This window comes from Monopterus albus, unplaced genomic scaffold (assembly GCF_001952655.1).
Source record: "Monopterus albus unplaced genomic scaffold, M_albus_1.0 scaffold35.1, whole genome shotgun sequence".
Classification (NCBI taxonomy): domain Eukaryota; kingdom Metazoa; phylum Chordata; class Actinopteri; order Synbranchiformes; family Synbranchidae; genus Monopterus; species Monopterus albus.
Window position 1 is genome coordinate 499,171 of NW_018127915.1, and position 20,147 is coordinate 519,317.

The window sequence follows — 20,147 nt, forward strand, 5'->3', positions numbered from 1 at the left end:
TGTAATAATTCTTTAATATATTACTTGTGTGGTGTAGAAGAGAATAGAAGTGAATCATTTATTGCTTGCAAACCAATGATGGTAAGATGATGTCATGGGGTAGGACTGGATAAGTCTGACTTCTTCCTACTCCATTCAAGCATGTACTAGGTATAAGCAAATTGATATTGGATTAGCATTTGTTGGATATGTGTAAAATTATGTGTGTTGACATATCAACTGTCTTTACATGCTTGAAAGAATAAATCAAATCAAATCAAATACCACCTTTTATGGTGACAGCTCACACTTGGCCACTCATCCAACAGATTGCCCATCTTGGGGTTTTTCTCACTTGATTTGTGTCTTGCTTTCAAAGCCTCTCACATAAAATGGTTGCCAGTTCCCTATGCTGCTTTTCGTGTTTACTTGCCAGGTCTCCTCTTGCACCCTTTGGCACCCACTTTCTCACTCACTCATTGCTCTGTGTCTCTGATAAGCTATACATAAAATCCACTACAGTCAAGGTCAACCCAGACTGTGTCTACCTAGCAAAGAGTCAGAGTAAGGCACTGGGAGGAAAGATGAAATACTGAAGAATGGGGAAGAAGGCAGCCATGTGTAGTCACCTGTCTGATTAGGGGAGTGGCTGACGGAATCCCGAATGGGAGCCATGCCTGGAAACAGAGAGAGGAAAGACTGTCATACAGACTCAGAGGGAGTTAGCGATAAAGACAGAAAACAAAGAGTGGGGAGATGTTAGAGAGATACTTCAATGAGAATCAAGCCAACAAAACGAGTGAGACAGGCTTGCAAGTAGAAGAGTATTAGTGGATAGACACTGCAGGTTTCTAAACCTACACTGGCATTTACCAGCTTTATCCGGGTTGTAATATAAATTACTGTGCTATTATAAAGTTTTTATGAACTCAGGTATATTCACATCAAGATGTTCCATGTGTTTGTTGTGCTTAGTGATTTGTCTGAGCTGAACATGGTGGAATATCTGAATTGGTATTCATGATGACCTTTATTAGCAGCCACCACCGAATTATTTAAGCCTTTGCAAAGTAAAGACTACACATCTTCTTTGTTCCCACTATCTGTGATAGAAAAACGTGAAGCAACTCAGCAGGACCCGTAAGCAGTGTGTTCATGTAGGCTACTGTGCCTATATGCAGCGGAGGATGCAGACATAACTGAATTCTAGCCACTGCTTTTTTTCTTTTACTAGTTTACCTGCGAGTGTTTCTTGTAGCTGCGGCTCCTCGGTGGGCAGGAGGGCGTCCCCGGGTTGAATGGAGAACAAGTGACCCCTGGTTCCCAGTTCGACAAAGGGGAGGTCAGTGGTCAAAGCTCACAGGGTACAACCTCAATAACCTGAGGTGAAGAGGCAGGGCTTGTCAGAGCAGGCAGCAGGCTGATCAGGCTGCCTTGGCATCGCTGGGGACTGTATGTGTGCGGGTAAGTGTATGTGCGGGGAGGGGGAAGGGGGGGGGATGTAGTTTAGATTTAGGACTCTGCCTTGACTTGGTATGCTCCAGCACTGCAGAGAAAGAGACAGAAGAGAGAAAGAAGGTTACTTCAACATACTGTATGCCCATTAGCATCGACTTCATAAAGAACCATCAGCTGTAAACCATACAATCACAATTTCCATCATTAATCCACATCAGAGGTTTCGAGACATCTGTCACCTCACTCTTATCTCACAGCACAACTTTGTCAACCCACAGTGACTCAGACAAGCATGTGACACACAAATCCAGGGAAAATGCTTCTTATGAGGTCAAACTTATTTTGTGATTCATACCATCACTTCACCACTACACGAATGCGTCAGATGTGGTTACACCTGAATTAGGCCAAAGTAGCCAAAACTAAAGTAATCATGGTAAATTTTTCAATCCCAGTGATGCAATGAAGGTCACAATAACAAAAACTGGCCTGAACTGAGCCATGGATTTGGAGAGTTGTTCCACCCCTAGCCTTGATGCATAGTTAAATTTTAAAGAAGGTGAAGATGTCAGTGCCTACAGCGCATCTATGAAGGCGACATGTGGTTTCTGCAGCCAGAATCTACAGGTTTGCCAGTTGTGGCACCACCACTGTGTTAATGCGAGTAACCCTGGTGAAGAAGAATAATTCTTTGCATCTTTCCGCTCCACTGCTGATGGTACACTTGAATGCGAGAAGAGTTACACAAGTTAGATAGGTTTAGTCAGAAAAGTAGCGTGAAGAAAGACTGACCAGTCCACTTCTTGAGAAGGCTGTGCCCTCTTCTTGTGAATGAGTTAGACTAGATTAGGGGTATACAACAGGCTTAAAGCAGGCAGCACTGACCTTGGAAGCCATGGCAAGCAAAATCTGTTACAGGCAAGGACATAGAAAGGTATCGTATAGGGAGAAAGAAAGAAAGAGCCAGTAAAAGAGGAAGGAAAAGAAAAGAAAACAAAGACTCAAATCAACAGAAGGGGGAGAGAGAGACAGACATCCTTCAGTGAAAGTGGACCAGTGTATATGACAGCAAAAAGTATGCGTGCACATCTCCTGACCTTTTCTCTGTGCATGATAGCAAGTGTGCTAGCTCTCTGATTGCTGCAGCAGTACACAGGTCTATTTATAAACCTTCAGTTCAGATAGCAACCACTCTGGTCACTAGCCAACACGATAAGAGAACAAACAAACCCATGTGCGGACAATGAACAAATCTGTTACAGGTTCAGAACATACGTTATATCTATCAATGCTATAAAAGCCTACATACTGGCCATACACACTTAAATGAGGCCAAGCTCCACCTTTGTTAACTCAGGGCTCCCTAGCTAAACCTGGGCAAACAGCCAACATCCAAACATCAGGTCTGCCAGAAGCTGCTTAGCCACTCTCTGGAACCAATCAAAAACCAGGCAGTGACAGAACAATCTTTACAAAAACTTCCAAGGAAGTGGCTCACAGGTATTCTAAAGAAGAAACATTATTCAGAAGAGGAAAAAAAAACCAAAAAGCAGAGTGTTGACTGCGGAACGGACCTGTGTCCTCTGACAGCCACAGCACTAAAAGGACTCAGCCTTCCTCCATGGAAAACCCCGTCAACCCCAAGACATCCAATTTAAAGCAGCTATGCAGAGAGGACAACGACGGGTAGAGCAGTCGTCTCCCAACCAGAAGGTTGGAGGTTCGAATCTGCCTGCAGTCCACGTGTCCTTGGGCAAGACACTGAACCCCCCCGTTGCCCCCGATGGTTAGAGCCATCGGTTGAGGTGGCGCCGCAGATGGCTGCCTCGGTTCTGTACCAGAAACAAATTCCTGGTGTGTAACATACTTGGCCAATAAAGGTGATTATCCTTATCCTTATATAGTAATGAAAAATATTTCAGACTTTGTTGTGGCAAGGCCACGCTCATCCTACAGTAAGCCATTACTGGTTAGTGGTGAACACTGAGAAAAATGATTTTTTGACCAACAGTATAATTTATAATGAAATGATTTCCTATAAATTAAAGCCTGTAAATTAAAGCGGAGTCAATTTAGCTGGTCAGTTAGTCACTCATCCCAGGTCCAGACGAGAGGGTAGACACCCAAACCGAGCTCAACGGGACCCATCAGTGCCCAAGGGTTCAGGTCAGGTCAGCAATATGCAGCCTGATCCATGCTCTTGATATTTTTGTCTGAGGTGAAGGTCACTATGTCAAATTACACAATTAGTCAAATTCTTACTGTGACAAATTACACACTAGTACTTGACAAAGCATGACACACCATCTTTCACAACTTCCTTCACGTCGTTGGTAGTAGATTTTAGAGACTGGGAACAAGAATATAAACACAAAATGGTGTCTGAAGTGATGTGCACGATACCAGCTGTCTTGCCCATCTATGGGTCGCACAAAGAGGGCAGTATGGGTTGTCAATCCTTCAAGGAGAACTCATAGTAATAATAACAGTGCTTTTAAGCTGGTAGTAAAACAAAAAAAGACGCTAGCTAGCCCTTACAGGGTACTTTCCAAAGCGAGGAGCAAGCTGCATAGCTTTAGGTTCTGGATTTTCTTTTCAGACACACTAAGCAATGTGATTAGATTTTTCACCATTTCCTGCAATTATATAGGCACAACAGTTTAGCTGATTACACATGAAAATAAAAACCAGATTAGTCAATAAAAAATCCTCAGATGCAGCTATAATGTAATGATTATAATCAGGATTTAATTCAGGCCTAGTAATTTCTTTTGCTAGTTAGGAAGTGTTACAAAGCGGCTATTGTTATTAACTGTAATGTATATAACCATGTTCATTGCTGCTTCCTCGCTACATAGTGTACAGTGTGTTCCTCTTCACTAGTGTGTCCATCTGAGAATGGTTTCATGAGGCCCCTGGAGTTGGCAGCAGTGTCACTGCTGCTATCAGTTTACAGACAGGGCAGAGGGGGAATGAGGGGGTAAAAGGGACAAGACAAGCAGAAAGGGGCAGCAGAGAAAGAAATGTGAACCAAAAAAAAAGGCAGATGATTCAAGGTAAAGGAGGGAAAAAGAAAAGTGGAACGTGAAAAAGGAAGGACAAAGAGCCCGTCTTTGAGGTTGCAAGAGCAACGTAGCAGCTTTTAACATGTATAAAAAGCAAAAGAGGTCAACTTCCTGAAGTCAGCAGCACATGAACCCTTTACCGTGTGTTCTCCCTTCGAAGCCTTTGAGAGGCAAAACAGCCCATACACTGTAATCTTAAACAATGGTAAAGAAACAGAATTAACCAGTAAAGTGTTTCGGCACCGTTTTCTGTTTTAGCAGTTACATAAACTAACCTGGTGAGTGGGAGTAGAGCCAAGTGTGATCTAAACCAGGATTCATCCAAATAGATATAAAACACTTTTTAGCATTTCTCCAACAAAGGCAAAAAAACACAGGTATGTATCTGTATTGAGTCTTGAGTACCTAGGGAACTGTAGAACCTTCTGAATAGTGGGTGTGCTGGTACAAATTCAAAAGGCGGCAAACAATCAAAGTGTGATCCTGTAAGGGGTGAAACAGACATTTAACTGATTTCAAATGTTTGTTTAGGACATCTCCCAAATCTCTTGGGTCTCTGCCAAAGGTCAGTCTTTTCCTCAGAATCTCTGGCACCTCACTTCCCACATACCATCAATGATGCTTACCCAAAATTAGTCACATTTTAGATAACTCTCCTATGCTTAGAAAGTGATACCAAAAAAATACTAGTGATGCCGTACATTCATACTATAAAAGGTTAGCACAGTGGGGAGGTACTGTACAGGTTTTTACCTGTGCCTGTCAACTAAGCACTGTTTTTAGCTAAAGGCGCTTTTCGCATATCTCGATGTTGCTATGCAACTGCAAAATCTAACTGATGCACAGTGCTTTTTTTCCAAAAGCTGACATTTTAAAGAAGCATTTGCATGGCAGTAAAACACAATTAGGCCTTCAGCAGATGTTGAGAAAGAGGGTTGCACTAAGTGTGGGCAGTGTATGAACATGACATGGATTTGGCTACAGTTAAGTCTTTGTATAAAGTGATTTCACCTCAAGCGTACACAGGCAGTAGTGCACTTACTGTACGTTACACTCTCCCTTTTCACTAAAATAAATGCACACTTGTATGGTAAGAAAAGGTGGCTGAAGAAATGCAAAGAATCAGCACCACATGCCTGTTAAATGTTATGTTGGAGCAAACGTTTGTCATATATTATGGACAAGTTTCCTCATCTTCCACCTCTGCACTGCATTTGAAAGTGTTCCAGCTTCACAAGTACACTGTCAAACATTCCTGAGTCACAGACATGTTCCCATTTGAGAGCTTGCACTGCGGCCTCTTCATATTGCATCCACTTTATACTACATAGTGCATTTTGACACAGTTTAAAATATTATTTATATTTGATTTTCTTTAACCGCTCTCTTAAGTCTATGTTCTGGAGCTGAACTAACCAGTAAAGACACCCCACTTAGGGAAGACCCTGTTGTTATGGCAACATTCCTAAACACTCCCAATTCCTTTGGGCTTGTCTGAGCAAGATGACATCAGCGAAGCAGCAGCATATGCCAGTGTTTCTCTCTCAAACATGCAAAACCACTTACAGAATTATTCAACATGAAAATGGAGCAGAAGCCTGGGAGTGAAAGCAGGCAGCGGAGGAAGACGTACTCACATCGTTTACTTAAGTAGGGGCACATATCACATTGATGTACATAATGGGTTATAATAAGTGATGCATTATTTTGTTAATCACTTTCATGTTGCAGCTGGTAAAGGTGCAGTGAAAGTTAGCTACTTCACATTTCTCAGCAGCCAATAAACTCTTACATTTAGTTTTCTTCTGAAAAGTAACTAAAGTTATCAAACACACATAGTGCAGTAAAAATTACAATTTTAACCTCTGAAATGTAGTGAAATCAAAACATAAAGTAGCAGACAAAATACTCAAGTACCTCAAAATTGTACTTGGCTCCCCTGAATTTCTGTCCGATAAGGCACCACTTTGAAAAGGTGTCAATAATTCTGTCCAGTCCATTTTAGGAGTTCTTTGTGGAATGTATCAGATTTGCCCCCCCCCCCCCCCCCCCCCCTCTGCTTTGGTGTTGTTCCAATGCAAACAAGGAAATAAACATAAGAATGCCAAAGAATTGGTGACTGCAACAACTTTCTGGGAGAAGTTCTGCGTTATCTGACAAATACAGGGGCACCAATATTTTTGGCCATGACTGAATGTGCAGCACTTGAGTAAATGTCCTTAGTTACTTTCCACCACTGAAAGCAGGCAGTCTGAATCTGTCCTGCTCCAACTCACCTGGTTTCATGTGAGAGCAATATGAAGGAATGACAAGCATGAGGGCGTGTTCAAAAGGTGCAGATTATGGGAACAACTGTGTTGCACGTGTCTGCATCTCTTTCAAAACAACATGCAGGAGATGAGACTGCATGTGTACAGCAGATAAGTTCACTTGTCACACAGTCCTCCACTGTTACGTCAGTGCTGGGAGGGGTTCGGAGGGGCACCCAACCACCAAACTCAAGCCAAAGCCAATGTGTGGAGAAGCAACTCATTATTCAATTCGTCCATTACTCAGTCATCCATTTGCCTTCCCAGTCACCTGTGCACCCACGCCCTTCTGTTAGTGGTTGGCACCAGGCGAGCAACTTATCTACTCCACAAATAGTATGAAATTACTTGTTTGTTTTTCCTTTTCAAGTGCAGGCATAAGAGGACTTTAAGCCTTCTGGGAGTCGAGTATGCTTTGCCATTTTATATTGAGCAGATTCCTTTCATGAATTGCTAGATTCCCGTCTCTGCATTGTGCTGCAGAACAGATGGGTGTGAAACTATTTTTATCTTACAAGACTTGTATGTACTCTGGCAGCCACAAGGCAGATAAACCAGTGTTTGTGTCACTTTCTATTATTTTGAAATGACCTAATTACTTTGGATTCCATTATCCAGGTTTAATGCTGGTGATCACTCTGCACTAGCATTCACTGACTGTACACATGTCAGCATCCAAGTACTTCAGTGTAAACACTGCGAGCAAACCAGAGCATAATTTGTTCTCTACTAATAATTCTAATTTTCAATCAGTATGTCATTTGTACTCTTGATTGTTTTGGCTTATTCAATGTTTAAAAAGTTAAAAATATCCATCACAAGTTTTCAGAACCCAAGGTGGGTCAGTGGGTAGAGTAGTCATCTCCCAAACAGAGGGTCCGAGGTTCGAATCTCGGTGCCTGTAGTCCGCATGTTAAAGTGTCCTTGGGCAAGACACTGAACCCCCAAGTTGGCCCCAATGGTTAGAGCCATCGGTGTGAGTTGGCACCGCAGATGGCTGCTGTTGGTTCTGTACCGGAAACAAATTCCTTGTGTGTGTGTGTGTGTGTGTGTGTGTGTGTGTGTGTGTGTGTGTGTGTGTGTGTGTGTGTGTGAGTGAGAGAGAGACATACTTGGCCAAACAAAGGTGATTATCCTTATTAAAAATGCTTCTTTTGTTAGATAAATTAACCCAGGCCCAAGGGTTTACATTTTACTACCATACAACAGGGAAAAAAAGGAGAAATACTGCAGAAACTGTAAACCAAACTTTGCCTTTTCATTCAACTAAACTTCAGTACAGTTTGTGTACATGGTGAAAAAAAATCTGATTTTAAATGCCATATCCTTGCTTAATTAAAAGGTAAATTAATTTGTGCCTGCTCAACAGCTGACGCCAAATGAAAGCAAATTAGCTTAGTTACTACAGTAAAAGACCACGTTCAGTATAGACCCAGAACCTTGCAGAAGTACAATGATTACACTTGTTACTATATAACCATTATCTAGAGGAAGAGCTTCCATCACAATAAATGGCTGTGCCAGTTCACAGTATAGTACTGTAAAGATAAAGTCAACTACTGGTTTGTTAGTACAGAGACATCACCAAATCGAACCGTATAGTAAGAGTGAGACACACAAGCGGAACAGGAGGGAAGTGGAGAGGAGTGAAAGCAAAAGCAAGAGACAGGGGGCGCAACTGAAACTTCATGGCACACTCAAGGTCACATACAGACACCATCAGACTTCCTGCCTCCACCAACCCTTACAGTAGTTTCAGCTGTAACAGTAGTAGTCCTGTACAAATAGGTCTGAATGGAAACTGTAACAGCAATTCAAATGAAAACCACTACTTCACAGGGCAAAGAACACCAGTGTACTGAGGACTGTAACTGGTGGGTATAGGCCATCACTCAGCACTGACATTAGAGCGAAGCTCACGGCACTACTAAGGCAGATAAACAGGGACAGGACCCAGACCACACAGGGAGATAAAAAAAAGATTTGAATGAAGCGGCTTCACAGCTGAAATAAGCAAACAGGCTAAAATTACTCAAAAGGAGAGTTGATTTTTTTTTGTGTGTGTTCAGTCAAGCGGTTTGTGGATTTTAAGTCTTCTGGGAGTCCAACGTGCTACAGAGCCAGTTCCTATCATGTATTGCCAGATTCATGTCTCTACACTAAAATGCAGTACTGAGGGTCATGAAATTATTTTAAGCATGCAGTGCTCCTTTTTTATTACCTGAAGCAGAGCAATGTTGATATGCAATATTTATCACAGCCATGTTTACTGTCCAAAGCTGCATTTGGGGCCCGGCAAAAAAAAAAAAAAAAGCCTATCAAAACAATGAGAAAGCACAGAGGAGGGCCTTATGGTTTCATTGGCACACCGCTCACTGTAGATAAGCAGCTGTGCAAGGTGAACAGAAGCAGCAGATAAAGCACAACAACTTGAGTCCTCACAGAGGAAGACTTCCCTAACAATGCTAAATCAATGCATACAGTTAGACTGAGGGCTGAGCAATAATATCTCTCACTGACTTGCAGTGGAATCAGTGGGATTTTACAATTACACCAATTTAATGAAAAGAAAAATACCAAAATGAGCTTGTTTTGTTTTGTACCCAGGAAGCTGCTGACAGAAGACTCGATCTCTTCTCTCACCTTCCGTCCAGTATCTTCTTATCCTCCTTCCTCTTCACACTCTCCGTCTCTCTCTCTCTTCCATCCACTGTTCTTCCCTCTATGGGTGCGTTCCCTGTGGAGAACAGAAGGAGATTAAGTTCAGACTGAGTGCGTTGAAAAGCAATCCCTTGCAGTGTTTTAATGCATGGAGCATATTACATCAGGATTTGGATACAAGTATAGGACAGAAAGGCCAACAGGTTTAGATGTTGTCTGCACATAAAGAAGTCATTTTCTAAAGCAATACTAGTAATATTAAAGCAGTTTGTTGCCTGTGCCACCATGGAACAAGATCAAAACATCTGGCCATAGAAAAGGCAAAGTGGTAACTTTAACCTTTGTAAGAAAGCATTTACACAACCTCTTGACCAATTAGAATTTTACACTTTTCAGCTCCAATGCGGCAAAAAGGTCCTCTAATCCAAGTCCATTAGTTTCTTATGATACTGAGACATCTCTTCAGCCACTTAGTTGCACTGGTCCCAGTGGGTGTGCCTTTTAGCCTGCAGGAGAAAGCTGCAGTCTAATCCAATAATGGGATTACAGTGCAGCACTTACCTTCACTATAAACACAGACACATAGAGATGCTGAAACAACCTAGACAATCACCACAGCTGAAACATTAAGTGTGTAATCACTTGGCACAATTTTAATAGGGATGCACCAACACCACTTTTTCCAGACAGAGTCTAAGTACTTACATTTGAGTACTTGCGGATACAGAATACTTATGATAATGCAATGTTTCTACTAAAAAAATTACAATTAGCATAAAGATGCCGCTATATTAATGAGGTTTACTTTCTGATTGTGATTAAATAAACTACACCGATAGGAGGCTGTGCAAGATACCTGAAAACCTTTGTTGGTGTAAACAGCACTGCCACCATTCCTATTTAGTGTAACAGCTGAAGGTCTGTAGCCTACTACACAGTTTACTGTAATACAATGGTTTTTAATCTTTTGTGGGTGTGACCCTCTGATCGAATGAAATTTCATGATCCCCACCCAGAACATCAAAGTTCAAGAGCACATATGACAATGTAAAGGTTTAATTTAACAAGGTGCATGAGGCTAGTTTAAACTGGCAACTTTATGTGGCTTCAGGCTGTCCCCTCTGCTGGACATGTACCTTCACTGCTGTAGGGCACCATTTTGGTCTCAAGTCCACATGAATTCACCTTAACCAATAACTGCAAAGTGATTTATTTCTGCCTTAACTCCTATTCGGCACTAGGGGTACAGGGCAGGCAGCGCAATGTTTGAAAAATAGTTACAGGAGGGCACAAATCGTCTTTTACCATGTCAAAAACATTGGATTTGTTTTAGAATCAGTCTTCTCTTCCTGACTACAGCTCGTCACGTGATGTAATGCTTTCCTGCTATTGGTTAACGCAGTTAGGTGAGGAAAAGGCAGCGCTTGGTTTGATGCAAGGCATCTCCCTACTATTGCAAACACGGCAGTGTTAGGTATTTTTATTCAGATAGAAATTGGATAGATACTTTATGTATTAGAAATGTTTAGTGGAGATAGGATGTCTAGTTAGACTGTTAAATGCTTAGTCATGCTTATGAGTTTCTACAGGGTACATCTGGTCAAGGATAACTAGAGAGAAGAGTTGATGACTGTCAGCAGACAGGGTGTTTAATATTATTATTATGACGTGTATAACTGTAGCCTTAGCCATAATATGTTCTTATGTTTAAGTCACGACGTGTACTAGAAGTCTGTGAGAATGTTTTTAGTTACACACCACTTAATCAACAGACACACACACACATTGATTTGCTTCATGTTTTGACCTTTCATCTTACATCTGCCTGTGAGCAGTTTGGAGGTGCAAGATACCTGAGCGTGTAATGTTAATTTTACCTGTGATCCTTTGAATAAATCAGCACTGTTTTGAAGTTACTTGGACTGTCTCGTCTCTCAGAGTTAGCAATGGTAACAAGAACCAAAGTCCTGCAGCAGAATCACTGTGACGGGAAACTAAGATCACACAGGGATCTAGGTTATGCTCACCATTGTGCGGTGCATACTGTTTTAGTGTTAGGTGTGGACCTACACGTGCAGATTTTGGTGACCAGTGAATAACCTGTGACAACACTCTGATAGCAGCATTCACTGCCATCAGTACCTACATAAATGGGCTTAACTTCCCCTAAACTATTCTGGTCAATGTGTTTCAATGGCAAATGAACTCACCACCTCCAGACTCCACCCTCCTCCCTCTGTTCCCATACTCCCCCCCTTCCTTCCTCCCCTCCTTTCCAACTATCACGTTTATCAGCAGATGGCTCTGGGTTCATCAACAGCAACAGCAGAGCATGATGGGGGCCCTCCTGGAGTGCACACACCAACAGCATCTGTTTATGAATGGACTGACAATTACCCAGCTGACAGAGGGGGGAGGCACCCAGTGCAACAATCAGCCAGTATTAGAGTTTATTAAATAGCTGTTGAACAAGCAGAACACAGACTTGGCAGAAATGTGTCTTCAGCACTTTCCCCGGGTCCATGTTTTACCCTTAAACCAACAAATGAAGTCCTTGTTTTACCTCTAAACCAGTATAGGAGTCTCTTTACACAAGGTGCTTTTAATGGTAATGACTGAGGTGTAATGAACGGACATTTAACCAATCACAGGCGAGTGCACTGTGCACACACACCCCTCCCCCTGTGGTTCCTAGAACTTGATTTTAGCACTACCTCCTGAGGGGTGCCAAAATTTAGCCCCCAGAAGGCACCTCCAAAGCAGGCACAAGGCAGTGAATCAAACACAGAACCTGTGACCCGACACGTTTCAGTGGGTTCCTATAATGAAAAAACCCCTCAAGACAGACGTGTGTCAGGACAACAAGGGTCAGGGTTCATGGGGGTGGACTCTCAAAATGACATCACAAATGTGCTTTCCCTTTCCAGAAAGTGACAGTATCCTTTAAATAACTACAGGCAAACAACAAAAATCAACCCCATGCTATTTGTTTAATTGCCAGAGAAATTTCACATTTTTACCACTTGGTCTAATATGCTTCATTATATATGGGCCATGATTGAAAATATGTACCCACTGAGGCTTTAGGTATATGCTGAACCTGATTATCAGTAGTTCTTGCCTAATCTAGGTGATGAGTACAGGTACTAACCATGTCCTCTGTCTTTTTGCTCTTTAATGAGTCTGTCAGTGTTTAACTGTGACAAATGATGAGAAGACAACTCTGCTTCCCCGTTTGAAAAGTGTTATAAAGGTTATCTTCAGTAAGTTTAGCATGTACAAAATTATCAACGGGTTTTTCCACTGTAGCATACTTGTGCCAATAGAAAAAAACTCAGGTAATTTCACAAAATACACAGTAAAGTTAGTCTGATCATGCTGCTACTGGCCTTCCCTATTCAGTGTAACATACATATCACTAGACCGAGGAAAAGAGACCGCTTTCTAAAAATACCCCATTACTCAATATGGTGGTGTTAAAGTGGGTAAAATAACAATCTGGACAGTTGGTTCCACCATAAAGTTTATACATTGTCTTTTTTTTTTCATCCTGAGAGAGGGGGAGGGTTGAGAATGATAAATAGCAGCAGACAGAAAAAGAAGGAATATAGTTGAAAAGGGTCTCTAGTGACAACACGTACAACTCTGTAGGACAGTTTTTAAGAGTCAGATAACTACAGCGGACACAAAAAAGTGGGCAAGACCGTTTTTCAACACTTTGGGTGATATATATGGCTTTTCAGACATGGCCTACATAACACTGCTGGGTTCATAGGTCACTTTAATGTTCCTCACGTCTTTATTCCGACCTACTCACGACCGTGACGGAGAGATCATTTGCCATACCTGTGAGATTGGACAGCACACCGAGTGGTATATAATGTATGAGGCCAGAGTTTTCTTACTACAGAATGGCAGACAAACATCATTGTGTTCCATGAGAACTTTGTTTGTCCCAAGCTGTTGGTGTTTAGGGCATTCTCCAAAACAATCATGTTTTAGTGAGCTGAGCGACACACACACACACACACACACACACACAGTCAGGACTTGCTGGCCCACTAACAAGGCTTTATATCAATACGTCTACGTCAATCTTACCATGACAATGCGCAGTACAGATTTGTGTCTCGTGCAAAGTGATATATAAATGTTACTCTGTCCGACCAAGTAAGATTGCGCTTGCAACTTTTATGAAAAAGTGAACAGGGTGTTCCTTCAGACATGAAGCCGGCACATTCAGGCGTCAGTGAACTGAGCATTCCCATGTGTGTAATGCATCCTGGTTCAAGTACAAACAAAGCTTATTATTCCATTCTACATTACTCTATATCGTCTGCCCCTGTTGTCTTTGAACTTCAGGGGATCTGCTACATTCAGTAAAGTTTAAAGCTAGTTTTGCTCTTGTGAGATAAACAGTGTACCACAGAGTCCGCTGCATCCTACCTGCATTTTTCCTAGTCTTTCCATACCTGCTGTCAAATTGGCTTTTCAAGGAGGCAGAGATCAGAAGCCCAAGGCTTTAGACTACTGCATCCTAAGACCCTGTAGGAGCGTTTTTCTCTCCCAGCAGCGAGTCATGCTGAGAAGCCAGCAAGGACTGTTAAGCTTATAGGAAACTGAGTATTGATTGCATTTTCAGCCGATCTCACACATACACCCAAACACAAATCAATAGACATGAGCATCCACAAACACACACAGTCGAGGGTTTCTCTGTCGCCCAAGAACAAAAGCCAGAGGACAGTCGCGTGGCTAATTTGCATGTACAACACCACATGATTTGCATCAATTTGCATTAGTATGTTCTCAGAAAACACTGAAGTACCACTGAAGAGAGTCATCACTCAATTAGTGAATGACAACAAGCTCCTCATCCGGAACAGCCCGGGAGCAAAGGCTGACATTGGGAGATGTGATGTTTCCAGCCCAGCTGCATTAAATCTGTGATTTTGACAGAGCAGTCAAAATCAGGTCGGTTCATTTCAGGACACAGTAACTTAAGAAAGGCACTATGATGTTTCTGGCTGGGGAAAAAAGCAATTCAATTTTGCCACTAGCAGAGGAGGCTGGGACAGACACCTTCTGAATCAAAGCATTTCACCAAGGCGTTATACCAACTTTGTCAGCTGCACAAATCTGAATCAAAATGCAAACCAAAAACCATTCAACCACACAACTAAATAACTTGCTCACATAAAATTGGCTTTTTGCAGGTAGCGTATCCTGTCCGACTCTGCACAGGTCTATGGCACCAAATGCTGTGTTTCTGATCCTTCCTTGTCCCAGTCTCGTGACTATTTGCAGGTGTGGCTTTACTGTGCAGAGGGCAATGGTCAACTACCTGATCCCCAAACAATACAGCAAAACCTCAGGAATTTGCAGCACTGTGCCACTGAATTCCAAAAAGTTTACAGTGCAACAGCATCAACACTTCATACACCCTGCAAGTATTTTTAGACAAGAATGCAAACATGTTTAGACAATGGTAATTTGGGAAATGACCCACACAAGCTAAAATGAAAGTGAAGCTTGATAGACTATTCTACTAAACCAAAGAAACAGCAACACTAGTCACAGCTAATTACAAATTACTGTTACAACTGTTTTATGATTATGATAAAACATGCTCAAACAGAATTAACTGGATATGAGAGCATAAACAAAAAGGCTGGACAGTGCTTCTGTGTCTGACAAACAAATTAAAACCACTTTAAAAAGAGCTACGAATTTAAATGAAAAGAGCCTCAGCCAACAGTACACTACCGGCAGCTTGTTATTTATGGAACGGAAACTGTTTCCTCTAATTTATACAATGAACAATTGCAGCCATTTAAAAATGTGCACATCACAGAATTAAGCTAAAACAAGACAAGCTAAACGAGGGGGGAGGGGGACATTTAAAGTTTGAATGTGGACTTTTTTATTTTTAGATCACATGAAACAGGATTCCCATGACGCAGATCATTCAAGTGTTTAGTCAGGGAGACACCACAGGAATAAAACTGCAACACGACGCATTGCATGAAAAACAATTCACGTTATTTTACATCTAAAAAGGTATTAATATTGCTTTGCATTCATTTGCGACAGCAACAGTCACTCCCACATACACACAGCTGGAAAATATGCCACAGCACTAGGAAAATGTGAAACATCATCTGTCTTTAGCAACGGACTCCAAACAAACCAGCATACCAGAATACCTTACACAGCCGTTAGCTCAACAATAAACCACAAAACATAACAAATGTTTTAACATAAGTGGGACTCAACCAGGTTTAAAAACAAAGATGACGTATTTTACACCTTATTTAAACACCCCTTCCATCAGCAACCACTTTTGAGATGTGAACTGTCGAACAGCTGTGGGATAGCCCTACATAATTACAGTACTCATAGCAAAAAAATCTAACAAAAAAATTAAAAACCTGTGACAGCAAGACTCATACATATTCAGGAACTAAAAACAAACAAACAAAAAAAAAACAGATTAGATGGCGCACACACTTGGAGCAGGATGACGGTCTAGTTGCGGTTCACGGCTCTATTGTGTGCGTGTGAGGACAGACTGCATGTCCACAATGAGCTGCACAAACACCTCTCCACTCACAATACATTGGGATTCTGGCTTCTCATTTAGCAATTTTAAAAACAGCAGAGCTTACTCAGCACATTGCAGCCTAGACCAACCCAGGCCCTCCAATTCAATTCAAATGGAACTGCTTGCATAAGCTGAGGCTGTCCATCCCATCTCTCTGGGACCCACACACCCCCTTTTAGCAGCCTATCATACACAGACCCTGCCATCGTCTACAGAGAAGTGGCTAGAAAGGCAATATAAATGGGTACAAGGACACAGCCATTCATTTTCTATGTTAATAATATTTTCAACAATCTCCAAAAGAGACTAAAACCACCAATGAATTGCATCTACTCACGGTCACTCTCCAACCTGGATAAGCTTGTCGTCTGTGCCGTAGAGCGCAGTTGCCCTCAAAAACTATTTAAAACTGTGAAACACACTGCTGCAGTGGGTGTTATGTTTCTTCATTCCAAAACATATGACTGGAATATTTGTAAAAACAAAATATGCTGGCCCAGAGCTACTCTAAGTTTTTACAGCGCCTGGAGTAAGCATGCACAAGATCTTCATGCATGGTCTCAGTTTTGTTTACAGTCCCATAGCTCCTCACACCTTCACGGAGATCTCGTCCATGCACAGCTAACTCTTGCTTACTTCAGCTGATGTAAAAGCATGCAGCTGTTCGAAGCCTTTGAGGAAACATTTTCAACCGGTATTCAGGTTGTTTTCTAATGAGGAAACATGTCACTCAGTGCAGCGATGTGTCTCGCTGACTTGTTTTTAAGTGTTTCTGTTTTAGTCTGTATGGGGATTGTTGAAAATACTAGTAATATAGAAAATTACCGACATTATCGTTTAAATTGTGCATTTTTGATGGCACACTCACCTATTAAGATGCTTCAGTTTCTTTGGTGGCAACAGCTTCCAATTCCAAATCTCTGAAACAGAGAAAAAGAGAAGGTTAATCTTTCTTGTCAAACTACGTGTAAGAAGGTTACACAGATGGGTGTTAAACTTCAGTGCATTGAAATGTCTCAAACTAATTACAGATGGTGTACATGTTAAAAGACCTGTGCTCCACCTACATATTCTACATAAGAACAATCATAAACAAACACATTAGTAATTGCTCTTTGAAAAGTATTTCATCTAGCTCATGTGGAAATGCAGGTTGAACTGCATAACAGAGGCCAATGCACGATCCGAGGGATGCGAGACCAGGATGCCCCAAAGTGCAGGATCTCCAATGTGAACAGAAAATGCTTGAGAATGACAAAAACAGAGTGCGTGCGTGTAGGTCAGAGTTGCAGCACGGGTCCTGATCGGCCATTATCTCAGCTGTTGCCCGATTTACAGCTTAACCAACATGGCTTCTCTCGAGCCTGATATTTTTGTTGCGCAGCCCAAACTAACAGTGGTCTTAAGAGGGCATGAAATTACAGTAGCTGTGATGAAAATATGACTTTGCCGTGTCTGCAGCGTCGTCGGTCGAGTGTAAAAAGTTAGGAGAATACTACTGCAAAACGAGCGCAGTGTTGAGCTAACCCGATGCTTTACCCCACTGCCGACAGAGGGTGTTAAACTGACCCAAATACAGCTCTGCAGGTTGATTTCACCAGCAAATCTACATCGATATCACGTTTCAACACATAATTTTGTTTGGTTAAGAACATCTGAACGGCCGTTTCTTCGTTGCAAGAGAGCAACCAGCTGGTCAATCAGTTGCACAGACAGCCGAGCAACCTACGTCGTCAAATTAGCATGGCTGCTAATGCTAGCTAAAAGCTAACGTAAGGAAGAGCTAGCTCATCAGGTCCTATTTTAAATGCAGCGATCGTGGTATTTTGTGGTATTTTGACGGTAGATGGAAAAAAAACAACAGTGCATTGCTGATAAATAAATTACAAGAAATAACAGCAATGCTATGTTCGAAAACAATACTTTGACAGAAATGTGCGCAGAGTTGACGAGGTACGCTTACGATTCTCGCACTAGTTAGCGTTAACACAAGGTTAAACTTCCTACAAATGCAAACATTTCCCCGTCCAACACGCCTCGAAGAGTTCTGTCACCTGCAAGTAAGCCATATCCCCTGGTTTGTCAGTAAAAGCGTTTGCCGATTACGTCTGCAAACTACAATGCCACCTTGTCAAATATTAGCTGAACAAGATGCTAACTGACTCGCTAGCATAGCTCAGTCGTGGCTAACTAAACAACAGCGGCTGCTCAACTTATCTACACCTGTCCCCGGTCTCCTTCTCCCGGCTCTTTTGAGTACATCAGATCGACAAAAAGAAGCGGTGCTATGCCAATAAAACACCTTAAAACCAATCTCACCTCATTTAAGTAAAAAGTGCAGCAGAGTGGAAAGGAAAGCCGGCTGTAAGGCTAAAAGAATTTCAACTCGTTTGCAGCATCTACGAGGGGAGGCATTCGTTCTGCATGATCGCCATTTTCTTCACTCGGTTCTTGCTAACACCTCCTTTCTCTTGAGCTCTGCTCTGCCCTCCTCTCTCTCTCTGCATTCATTTCTGCTCTGGCTCTGGCTCGGGGGGTGCAGGAACAGCACTCACCACTTCCTCTGAGAAAACCAAACAACAAAGGCAAGCTGAGCTGTATCGACAGAAATCATGAGTAAAAAGCCTGTAAAGCCAAGCATGTTAACCCCGTTGTTCACGCAGGTTTTTCCTTCTAAATAAATAAACCTATGAGAAATAGAAGCATTGTTCCATATGCATCCTAGATTAAAAAGTATAATGTTAAGGTTTGATTTTACAGTTTTTTTTATTTTAAAATATTTAAATAAGTAAGCCTTCAATAAAAATGCACCATGTGTATAAAGACACCATAAAAACCAAAAATATTTGTAAACAACAAAAATATTTGGAAAAGTTACATACTGTAGCTTTAATAAATACATATATATATATATATTCTATTAGCCAGGAATCATTTCCCATTTTTCATATTGATATCAAAGTGGTCAAATTTATTTCAAATAGTCTTTGGAAGTCAAACTGTAATTTTCAACAGTTTCTCAGATATTATTGTGGGAGAAATCTAGCAGGAAAATTTCACCATCAGGTAATTTGAACAACAAAATTTGTGCCATTCTACAAAATAGTAAAAGACATACATATTAACATATTTATACGGAAGAGTATTAGGGCCACTGCATACATTTTTTTTAAAATTCTGACTTTATTCTCCGAATTCTGACTTTATTCTCAGAATTCTGAGATTAAAGTCAGAATTTTTAATCTCAGAATTCTGACTTTATTCTGAGAATAAATAAAAAAAAAAAACGCAGTGGCCCTAATTAAACAAAAATTTATGCAGTGGCCCTAATACTCTTCCGTATATTTAGAACCATTTTTTGATTTGAAAACTCCCTTTCTGACACCAGCAAAGTTAAATTTTAAAAGGTATATGGGTAAGAAAACTGTAATGTGTTCAGCACTGACCACTTAAAAATCTTATTGTTATCATTATGTTTAACCGCATTACCTTGAATCCCACTGTGCAAACGGCAATTGACCTGGTGTGTGGGTGTAGAAACTGTCCAACTGCTATTCACTATTGCTGAGCAAAGAAAACCCCAAACCCTAAAAACTCCCAGTAGTGAGGGCATTTTTACCAGTATAAGAGGAAATGCTCTGCACATTACTGTGTAGTGTACTTTAGAATCTACACAGAAAACTGACAATATTCATCACACACAACTAAATAAGGAATGTGGATAATTTCAGCATCTCTTCACTGTATTTTAAAGGCTGTTATGTAAGAAATCAATAGTTTTTAGAGGACTGATGCCGAAACAACAGCAGAGAAACAACTACAGTGTGGAATCTGCCAACATTTCAGCAGTGAGACAAAGCCTGTTGCTGCCTGCAGGAGAGACCGGCAATACGTGTGCAAAAACATGAACATTGACCCACCAATAGCAAAAACAACCCCCAGCCTTGTGCACAAATGACTTATCTCTGCATATTTGATTGTAAGGGAGAGAGAGTGAGTCCTCTCCTGCCAAATAATGATTTTATCTGACCAGGTATCAAAGACAGCAAGATTAGATTATACAGTACATAA

General features: G+C 41.4%; 1 long non-coding RNA gene across 2 annotated transcripts; it reads right to left on the reverse strand.

Moving 5' to 3' along the window:
• Positions 1-561: 561 nt before the first annotated feature.
• Positions 562-18,646, reverse strand: LOC109958906 (uncharacterized). Of its 2 annotated transcripts, none has more exons than XR_002274742.1 (5): positions 18,396-18,646; positions 16,945-16,996; positions 9,415-9,548; positions 1,219-1,525; positions 562-656 (listed from the first exon to the last, which is right to left on the reverse strand). It is a non-coding gene; the product is annotated as an uncharacterized LOC109958906 (long non-coding RNA). The 2 variants fall into 2 exon arrangements; XR_002274741.1 differs by having other exon boundaries at positions 9,455-9,548; positions 18,396-18,637.
• Positions 18,647-20,147: the final 1,501 nt, after the last annotated feature.